Source organism: Triticum dicoccoides, chromosome 5A, assembly GCF_002162155.2.
Source record: "Triticum dicoccoides isolate Atlit2015 ecotype Zavitan chromosome 5A, WEW_v2.0, whole genome shotgun sequence".
NCBI lineage: Eukaryota > Viridiplantae > Streptophyta > Magnoliopsida > Poales > Poaceae > Triticum > Triticum dicoccoides.
This window is the reverse complement of record NC_041388.1, coordinates 692,524,391-692,534,845: the sequence shown is the minus strand read 5'-3', so window position 1 is coordinate 692,534,845 and position 10,455 is coordinate 692,524,391. Positions and strand designations below refer to the sequence as shown.

Here is a 10,455-nt window from a genome sequence, read left to right as displayed (position 1 = left end):
ACATTTCTTGGTGCCAGCAGGTTTGTGAGAGAGGGGAAATGGAAGAGGAGCTCAAGGAGATTCCGTTCTACTGTTGTAGGAGTAGGGGAGTGAAGGAGTGAACCGAGAATCAAGCACACAAGAAATAAAAGCCATTTTTTTTCCTGTTTGAAAACTCGAAGGGGGGGCGGGGGGAGATTGTACCTTAAACCCGGGAGCGATTTCTTGAGCCACTGACGGGAACCCGGAGCATTTCGCGGGACTCCACCGGAAGAAGAAGAAGAAGAAGAGAAGAGAGTTGTCTGGAGCTGTTTCAGATGCAAGTGTCACTTGCCCACCTGACCTGACCTGCTGCCTGGTACTCAGGGCCTGCTTGTGTTTGGCTGGAGGCCTGGAGCAAAATTGCCTTGCCTGGGCATTAACTAGTGATGATGGATGGTGTGCCTCGCGACAGATTGACACCGCGAAAATGGTTTAAATTTGCCCACAGGCTGACGGGCCTTTGGATCCTGCACCCAAGGTTGACTGTCAGTCAGTTGGCACAACTTGACCGGCCTTGGATCCTGTACCTGTACGCACCCAACTAGTTCCTCCATTGCTGTATATAAAAGATAGTTAGAAAGTAGTGCTAATCGAACCATATTTAGTAGCTGAAATGCACCGTTGTTTGTAGGTACTGACAAACGTGCCAGTGATGCCGATGCCGGAAACCACCGTTGCACTGAACCCGTCCTCGGTTTGTGCAAGCAGTTTCTTCTCGGAGGTTTGCCTCCAGGACCAGCAGTTTGTTTCTTCTTCTTCTTTTTTACTGAAAGTGGAGTCGCCCATGTGTGAGACTGATTGGGGTGCATGCATGTTGGGCTTACATTAGTTTAGTTCTAATACTTGCCTCAATGAATGCACTGCACATGCCTTCCTTGGGCCATGTACCTTTGATTACTAGTCAAACGGCCCAATCAGTGGTTAATGACATGACACATGACAGTATTGGAGTTTCCTGCAAGCTCGTGAAGGCAGTCCCGACGCTTCATACTACATGGAAGCAGGCAGGGGTTAGTTCATTAATCAAATGCCATGTGATAAACAACGGCCTCTCACCCACCTTCCCAGCCTAGCTAACAAAACACAACACACAACCAAGCAAGCCAGCAAGCAAGCAGCATAGGGTGCTCCATCTCCTCCTCCTGCACTCATCTGCTGAAATACAAATTGATAAATATATAGAAGAAGGGAAAATGCACAGGAGCTTCTGGGTGCTCCACACACCTATACGAATATTAAATGTAAAAAAATACCAAAACAATTCAGAAATGTGTGACATTTGGGGATATCCAACCTGGGTTCCCAATCTACTACCGCGTGAAGTTTCGTGAAAAAATACCAGAAAACGTATCCGTGACAAAAAAGATAAAATAAATCCTACGTATAGAAGAAGAAAAAACTGTTCCTGGTATTTGTTCAGTTACACACGCAGTAAAAGGGGGAATCGACCATCTTGCCGCATTTCTTTGCCATACATACATTCGCCTTTTAGCAAACCACTTCCGAAGAAACTGAACATGTTGTATAGTAATTCAGTACAGGTCGCAATCCAAATTCATAAATATATATACAAGCCCTTACTTGCAAAGATTAACACATGGACCAGAGTAGGAGGGCATGGGTCTGGTAAAAAATATTGGCATTTGTTCAGTTACACACACACACACAGTAAAAGGGAAAATCCACCATCCTGCCGCATTTATTTGCCATACATTGGCCTTTTAGCAAACCACTTCTCAAGAAACTGTCCCAAGCTTGTCACTCAATTAAGTACAGGTCCCAACTGCATCCATTTCAGGGACAAGCTTTTTCGGACGGAGAGAGTAGTAATTAAGTACAAGTCGCAACTGCATGAGCACTAATCTAAACAGAGAGCCACAAATCAGTCGCGAAAAATCCGCGTTCAGAATCAGGACAGGTGCACGAGAGACGATGGTTCCAACTTCCAACTAGTAGTAGCAGCAACGTGAAGGGCCTGTATTTTCCAGGCCGCTAATTAAGCAATCAGTGATCAGTCAAGAGTAGGGATAAACAAATAGCCAGGCCACATGGCAGTCTCGTAGACTTGCAAGAGCATCATGATATGAGACTTGACGATGAACATATATATATATATATATATATATATATATATATATATATATATATATATATATATATATATAGCTCAGCATATGCAGCACTTGCAAGGTATATATAAGTAACCAATAATTGAGATGATGGAAACAATAACTATATCTTGCAATCATAATTAAGCTTGACACTTCCCAAGTGTAGCAGCGTTATTAACATGTGTGATTTGCAGGTTAGCTAGAATTTGTACTGTCAACTTATTGGTGCAGGCAAGGCACAACCAACGACATTTTCGCTACTTGTAGTTGTAACACATGTATGAAACCAAGATTTTTCACATGCAGCGACGACCTAACGAATCCTTTTTTTTTTGCTAGCCGTACATTGTGCAGCATCAGACTGACAATCGGCCTTGATGTGTTTTAGCAAAGTCTTGTCAGTTGGTTGGGCTTTACCCATCGACAGTGATCGACGAGCCCCTCCCCTCCCTCATGGCCTCATCGATCCATCCAAGTGGCCATGCCCATACTCTCTCTCTCTCTCTCTCTCTCTCTCTCTCTCTCTCTCTCTCTCTCTACATGTCCTGTTTGTGCCGCTCTTCTGAATAAAGCATTGGGCCGGCTATCAGCCTATCACACACGCCGCCTTAATCTACTGTTGAACGGTCCTATTCAGAATTTCTCCCCAGATACTAACGTCTTTTGACTTTTTGGCCACGCTTTGTGGCCTCTGCTCTTTCGTCAGGCAGGGTGTGAAGTAAAAGGGTGAATAGCTTCCATGCGACGTCGTTGGTGTGAACTGTCTCTCATGCGACGTAGTTGGTTGTAATCGCTCTCATGCGACATCTTCGTTGGAAAAAATAGCTCCCATGCGACACTGCTGCCTAATCCAAAGACACATGTTTAAAACTCGAATCAGGTGAGCGGGACCCACAGCATGGGACCCACTAACTTATCCAACTCAGCATTGGTCAGGTGAGCGGGATCCACAGCGTGGGACCCACTAACTTATCCAGGTCAGCATTGGTACAAGAGGACACCGAGCCGTGCCCCGAGCCGTGCAGCACCCGAGCCCATCCTCCCCCCTCCCCCTCCCCGACCGTTGTTGTTTTTTTTCTTCGGCGACGACGCGCAGCAACGCCGTTCCGGGCCGCGACCTAGCAATGTCGAGCTCCGCTTCAGCCTCCCGCCGCTCATGGCCGCGCTATGGCGCAGTGCCCATGACAAGATGCCCTGCATGCCCACGTATCGCACCCCTGAAGCGGCTAGTCACAACGACCGACAAGAATGGCAACCTTGGGCGGGAATTCGTGAAATGCGAGAGCAAACCAGAGCAGGGAAAGGTGAGATTTTACTTCTCAATATGCCAATTTTGGTTTTTGTCTCCCAATTTCATATTTGCCCATTTTTCCCCATCGGATTTGGGATTTAGGGTTCATCTTTCCGATTTCAGAAATTGAAGCAATGCACCCATTTTGAGTGGCTAGATGAGTACATAGAGCGGATTCAACTGGAGGGTGCATCGGGGGAGCTCGATTTACTGTTGGAGGCGGAGAAGTTGGGCAAGTTTGGATCGGGCGCATCTGGATCCGGGGTCCCTGGATCTGGCAATTCCATCGGGGGCGCCCGCCCTTCCATTGGTGCTACTGTGGGGGATGCAGGAGTGACGGCAGAGCTGAAGAAGCTGAACAAGCAGATGAAGAAACTCATCAAATTGCAGAAGCAGGGCAATTTGATGGGGCTCATGGCCGCACTTTTTTATGTTTGTGTAATTGGTCTCGCATTTGTTTATGTGATGATAATTAGTCGTAAGTGAATAGATTGGGCATCATTTGTAATCGGGATGATATGTACATTTGAATAAAAGTGTTGCGCTGTATGAATTCAGCATGTCCTCTCCACTCTGTTTCGGCCCCGTTTTTTATTTCTTCAGTTCGTCATCAGTTTCAGTTTCAGTGGTAGAGGGAGAAAAGGAAAAAAAGGTTCGTCCACAGTTGCCCGAAAAGGCCAGGCCCATATAGAAGTTAGGCAGGGCCGAATAGAACATATCCAGGCCCATTGATAAAAGGAGTGCAAAAAAAATGCACACGGTCATTAACATCGATATATCTTTTCGGCTTTAGATCATTTCACAAATTTTAAGTTTCCTGCAGTCACCTTTTTTGAGATAACTCATCTGATAATTATTTGAGATATTTTTATGCATAAGCTATTTGAGATAATTATTTGAGCAGTCTTTGTGAACCAAAAAAGTTGCAATTGTTTGGTTCTAGTTTATTTCAACCAAGCACCATTTCTTAATATATTTTTTACTTGTGCTATGGTGTTTTCAAAGTTTTTACTCGTGTGTTTCAACCGAAAAAGGTTGTGCCCAAAAAAGAAGACATCTAGTGTGCCCCTAGTAGCATCTCCTTACAACATAGAGGGGCATCCCCTTACAACCAGGGGCGGATCCATACTTGGTCATGGGTGTACACCCAAATCTTTTGGCTAGACATTTTTATATATGGTGTATACTTTAATACATTCAGTGCCCAAATGACCTTTCTCGCTAATGCCATGTTTGGCAGCAAAAAATGACATAGCAAGCATGATTTAAACATCAAACAACACTTGCGCATGTCATCAGCACCAGATAATTAGCATTTTTCTTGCCCATTGTCTTCAAATGCATTGTATACCAACTGTATGATTATGTAGTACAGTACATAATCTTTATTGTCAATTTCTTGGTAACGTACATTTTAGATACCAGATCAATTGTTTTTTAGTACACATGGCCACAGAAATAAAATGCAATGGAGAAACTTTAGGACCGAAAAAACATATAGATAGATAGTGGGGCATCGGGTACCCTAGTAGCATAGATAGATAAAACATATAGAGGGGCATCCCCCCACTACATATAGTTCATAAAACATGAAAGTAAAATAATTAAAACTAGATATATAAAAGACACGGGCACACACGCCCGAACCAACACAAACACAAACTAGAGCCCCAAACTAGATAGATAGAAGACTCGCCCCTTGAACAACTCCTTGGCCCCTCCTCCTTGCCACTCCTTGGCCCCTCCTCCTTGGGCCCCTCACTCGTCATCCTCCGGCATCTGGTAGGGGAGGGTGTGCATGCCGTTGGGGTGAGGGAAGATGTGGTGGAAGTTGGTGAAGATGTTGTAGGTCGTGAACGCGATAAACTCGCATCCACACCAGAACACCTGGCCGAGGAGGTGGTGAGCGTCGTAGGGGTTGGTGAAGGTGACGTGGAGGCCGATGACGAGGCCGTTGGCGTTGCCATCGTACTGCTCGTGGAGGTGGAACATGGGCGGAGTGCCCGGAGGGAGGTGGCGGTAGCCGGCTTGGAGGAAGAAGCGAGCGAACTCTCTAGGGCCCTCCACCTAGAGATGGCCCACACCCTCAGGCTATTCTCGACGACGACTCCGGCCGGGTACTGCCTCTCCGGCACGGTGGGAGGGCGACGGTAGGTAGGGCCGTTGAACTGCATGGTGGCTCGAGTGGGATTTGGCTCGAAAAGAAGAAGGGGAGGAGGCTTGAGAGATGAGTGTGAGAGGATGAGGAAATGGTGCCCTTTTATAGCCGCGTTGCAGCTGTGGTCAATGTGTACACGGTGCCTTCTGGATCGTTTTCTCTTCTCCGTTCGCACTGGCATAAGTAATTGCGGGCATTAATTCAAAAAACGGCGGCCAGAGCATCCAAAGAGGCACGGGCAGCACAGGCGAGTTGCATCGTTTCGTGCACTTGCATCGGCGGTGACGCCGCGTGGGAAACAGGCTCGTTCATCCGCGCGTGACACTGAAAAAGGAGCTGCACCATCGACGCGTCCGTCTCGTTCAAACATGCATTTGTTAAAATAGCTTAGATGCGACATACCTATACGTTGCGCCCCTGCCGTGCTTTACTGCGTCGATGCGTGCATGCAATGGCGGGCTAGGTGTTCACGAGCAAAGAATAGCTAGGCTGCGACGTTGCATGGCATGCATGGGACAGGGATGGCCCACATGTCATTGACCCTCTCGCATGCATCCCATCCCCCTCTCGACGGCCGTGCGCACGCACGCCAGGCTCTGCCGGGCCCGATCCGCTCGGCCCAACGGTCACTTAGATGATCCCCCGCTCAACGTTATCTGTTCGTCAGAGAGAAAAAACGGTGGCCAATCAGATTGGAGCCCACGGATCGCCCCCACGGAATCCTTCTAGAAGGCCTATCCGACGGCCGCAGTTTGGCGTTAGGGTTAGATCGACGGTGGACGTTTGGCGCTAGGGTTACATGGGGTTTGGAGGCAGTCAATGGGGTTTTGAAAGGTTTGACCGAACATTCAAATGTGTATAACTAATTCAAAAAAAATCTAAAAAATGAAAAACCTGCGCATATAGCCTTTTTATGTTACATAGTTATGATATAAAATGATAAACTTGATCTAATGATCTTTGCTTGAAAAAACCTTCACAAATTGGACTATCTCGACTGAGGTTGCATGGAGTTCACAGGAGTGAGAAGAGGGTTTGAGGTTTTGAAAATGCAAAAAAATCAAAAACATCACCTTAGCTTCATTTTAGAGTGACTAAGGAGGATCTGAAGTTATTTTTGCATTTAAAATTTTTAAACTTGTTTTATTGCTAACTTTGTATTAAAGGGTGTTTTTTCAAAAATAAATTAAATAATATGAATACTTATTCAAAAAAAGGTGAGACTTCGTATTGATCCTATATAGGTATAATATAAGCTAAGAAAATCTTTTTTGGGTGATTTTGAGAAGGTCGAAAAAAACTTGCTTAGAAATGGGGCCGTTTTCCCTTACTTTGGAGCCTGTTTGGTCAACATTGTCCGTGACTATGAGTTGGAATTCACAAAAAGGGTTGGATTTATGAACTAAAGTGCATAGTAGTACATAAAACGATGCAACATCACAGAACAAACAAATGAACTCAAAAAATATTGAAGATATGTTCAAATTTGAATATCGGTTCAAATTTGAATTTTATTTCAAGTCAAATCAACATCATAGCACATAAGTTATCACATGAAAGAACATAAGTTTTCACATCAAATGACAACAAACTTAAGTTTTCACATCAAATTTGAATGTTTTCGACTCTATTTCTTCTGCTTCTTTCTACCACTCGATTTCTTCTGCTTTTTTCCACCGTTTGGTTCCACGGCGCATAGTTTGTTGATGCTGATGCTCTTGCTTTTTGGCCCCCTCAACTTTTGCACCTGACCATGTCTCACTTCTTCAGTTTGCACTTCTGCAGATTGAGTAGATGGCACACATTGTTCAACTACTTCAGTTTGCAACTCAACACTTGGCAGCACAACCTCCAAACATGGCAACACAGTTGTCAAAGCAGATTCGAATGGCAGCACAACAGTTGCTTCATCTGCAACAGTTTCAGATTGCCCTAGCGTCTGCAAAACAGATTCAGTATGCATCACATCGTCCAAAACACAAACACTTAGCTCATGTTCAGCAGTAACAGTTTCAGTTAGCTCCATATCTTTGTCACCAAACATTATCTGCTTAGTGCTCTTCCTTCTATAGCCACTGAGTCTTGCTTTTTTCACTGGCCAGCATTGTTCAACAACAAGCGGTGGGGCTTTTTCTGCACGCTTCCTCCTAAAAAATAAAGCATTTGACTTGGTTAGATACTAGAACAAGTAGCAAAATCAAAAACTTGCAAAAACAGTAACATAAACATACTTTGGCCTCTGAGGAGTGTAGATGCACTTGGATGAACCAATTCTGTGCCCAAGTACCTCACACAACTTGCATCTATTTTTGTTACCTTTTTGAGCCCTTTTGGGCTTATCATTCTTTTCCTTTTCCTTTTCCCCCTTCTTACTACAACCACCTTTCTCAATCCAAGCTTTGAATCTGCTCTGTTTAGGCCTCCCAGCCTTTCTTCTAGTGACAGGGGGACACAAGGTAAATTCTATTTCCACCTCAGGCCACTGAGATTGGTCAGTCAATGCAGGAATTGGACTTGCATATGCAGCTTTGAATTGTTGTACTGAATAATACTCATGCAAATATGGGTGCATATTTAACCTGGGTTTAGATGCCAAAAAAAGTATGGAATGCTCACATGGTTTTCCAGTGTGTTGCCACTCTTGGCAAGTGCACTCATGCAACTCAGTATTTACCACATGCCTCTTGCCACTCTTTGTATCTCTAACTTCAGCACCCCACAAGGAAGATTTCTCAACAGATAGATGTGAAAGATTTCTACTCCTGTTGACCACCTGTTGTACCACTGCTGGAAGCTTGTCCCCTTCCAAAATATTAGCAATTTTTCCTCTCAACTCCCACAAACTCATGATCATGATTCTTATTTGGTCCACCATGTCATGCACAGGCAAGTCTTTCAAATGCTTCACTTTGTTGTTAAAACTTTCTGCCAAGTTGTTATTGATATGATCACATTTTATGGCAGTATTAAAACCTGATCTATACCACAACAGAGAATGGTGGGTGTTCAACCATGAAGCAAATTCATTATCACTACATGATGCCAATATCTTACCAAGGTGATAGGAATGTGTCTGTATGGTGTAGGATCTTGCTGCTGGCCACATGCGCCCAAATTCATCTCCTCTGAATTTTTTTATCAGATTCATCCACATATGTCCAAAGCACTCCCTCTGCTCAGCATGGGGGAAAACACTTTTTACTGCATTTTCCAACCCTTTACATGCATCTGTGTGGATGGCCAAAGGAGAAACTGGCCCTATGCATCTTTTCAGTTGCATCATGAACCATATCCATGATGCCTCTGTCTCTGATTGAAACATTCCTATTGCAATTGGGAACATCCAGTTGTGTCCATCTAGAGCATTGCATGCAGCCAACTGACCATTCCACTTTCCAGTCAAAAAAGATGAGTCTATGCTCAAATATGGACGACAACCTGCTTTGAATCCATCTATGCAAGGCTTCAAACACATAAAAAACTTGCTGAATAAAACCTTGCCATCCTCTGTTACCTCTGTATCTATCTCCACTACACTCCCAGGTGACCTCTTCTCCACCTCTGCTTTAAAACTATACAACATCCTAAATGTATTTGCCCAGTCAGCATACAATGATTTCATGGCCCTTTGTTTTGCTTTCCACACTGTGGTATATTGCAGCTGGATGGGGTACAACTTCTCCAAGTCAACTTTAAGCCTCTTTGCAGTAGTGTTTGGAGTCTTGGCTAAAATAGGAGTAATCTTCTCTGTAACCCAAAGCTGTGATGTCATCTTTGAAACTCTCTGTGAAGTGGTCATACATGTATGCTGGTGTGGTATTTGATTTACCCTTACTGTACTTCCATCAGGTTGTAGTCTGGCAGACAAGTACCATTTGCAAGGATTGCCACCACCATCATAACCTTTGCACCGAGCATAAAATTTCTTTCGATCAGTCCACATAGTCTTGGCATCAAACTCTTTTTTCACTGCATAGGTCCTGAAAGACATCCTAAACTCCTTCATGCTTGGCCACAACTTTCCCACCTCAATAACTGGGTTCTCTTTGTCATACAAACAAACCAGCTCATTATCATCTGCATCATCCACATCATCTGCAGCCTCTCTCATCAGGTGTTCTTCATCCTCATTTGCATTTCTAGGGCCTGTGTTACCTTCAGCTGGCAAAGAACTATCATCCTTCTCCTTATCTTTGTCATCAACTTGAATGCCAAACATTTCGGCCATATCAATGTCAGATATTGGTGTAATGACCAAATCTGTTTTTTCATTCAACTCTACTACATTCCAGTCAACAACAATCTTCCTAGCACCATGGGTTCCCTCCTCTCCATCTGCATCAATCCCAGTATCTTCAGCTACTATAGTCGGTTCAGTCAACAATGCCAACATCTTCTTTTGTGAAACCCACTCATCATCTTCCATCTGTGCAGCCATCTTTGATGGCACATAACCAACTCTGGAATGAGTTTGCAGATCAATTAGCTCTGCATAAAATGTTACTTGTTTGCTTGCCCATCCTCCTTGCTGATCAATTTCAGCAACCATGGATTCTCCATCTTCAATTCTCACATATTCACCATTATAGTTATCGAAACGTTGCAGAGATACCTCTTGTTCTGGACCCCAAACAATACTCTCCCCAATTCTCTCCACCAAATTGCCCACGGCCTTCTCCTTCATGATCTCCAATTCCTGGGGATCAACATCTGCAAAATCGACATCCAACCTCACGGTGGTATCTCTATCAATGTCTTGGACACTGCCATCACTAAGCTTGGCTTTACAGGGAAAATTTTTCACTATAATTGCGAATGTGGTGGCAGAACCTGAAGCTCCCCTGTTTTGTCAATGGCAGGCAGCGGCGGCAGTC

The 10,455-nt window shown here is 44.4% G+C and overlaps 1 protein-coding gene and 1 long non-coding RNA gene across 2 annotated transcripts in view; both read right to left on the bottom strand.

The window, feature by feature from the left end:
- LOC119304214 (respiratory burst oxidase homolog protein B-like) overlaps nt 1–475 on the bottom strand; it is a 6,536-nt gene extending 6,061 nt beyond the window's left edge. Inside the window, exon 1 of the mRNA XM_037581387.1 lies at nt 184–475. The gene's annotated coding sequence lies outside the window, so the exon portion shown is untranslated. The remainder of the gene's footprint in view (nt 1–183) is intronic.
- Nucleotides 476–7,074: 6,599 nt separating this feature from the next.
- LOC119298478 lies at nt 7,075–7,875 on the bottom strand. The gene is made up of 2 exons (XR_005145866.1): nt 7,813–7,875; nt 7,075–7,728 (listed from the first exon to the last, which is right to left on the bottom strand). It is a non-coding gene; the product is annotated as an uncharacterized LOC119298478 (long non-coding RNA).
- Between the last annotated feature and the right edge of the window lie 2,580 nt (nt 7,876–10,455).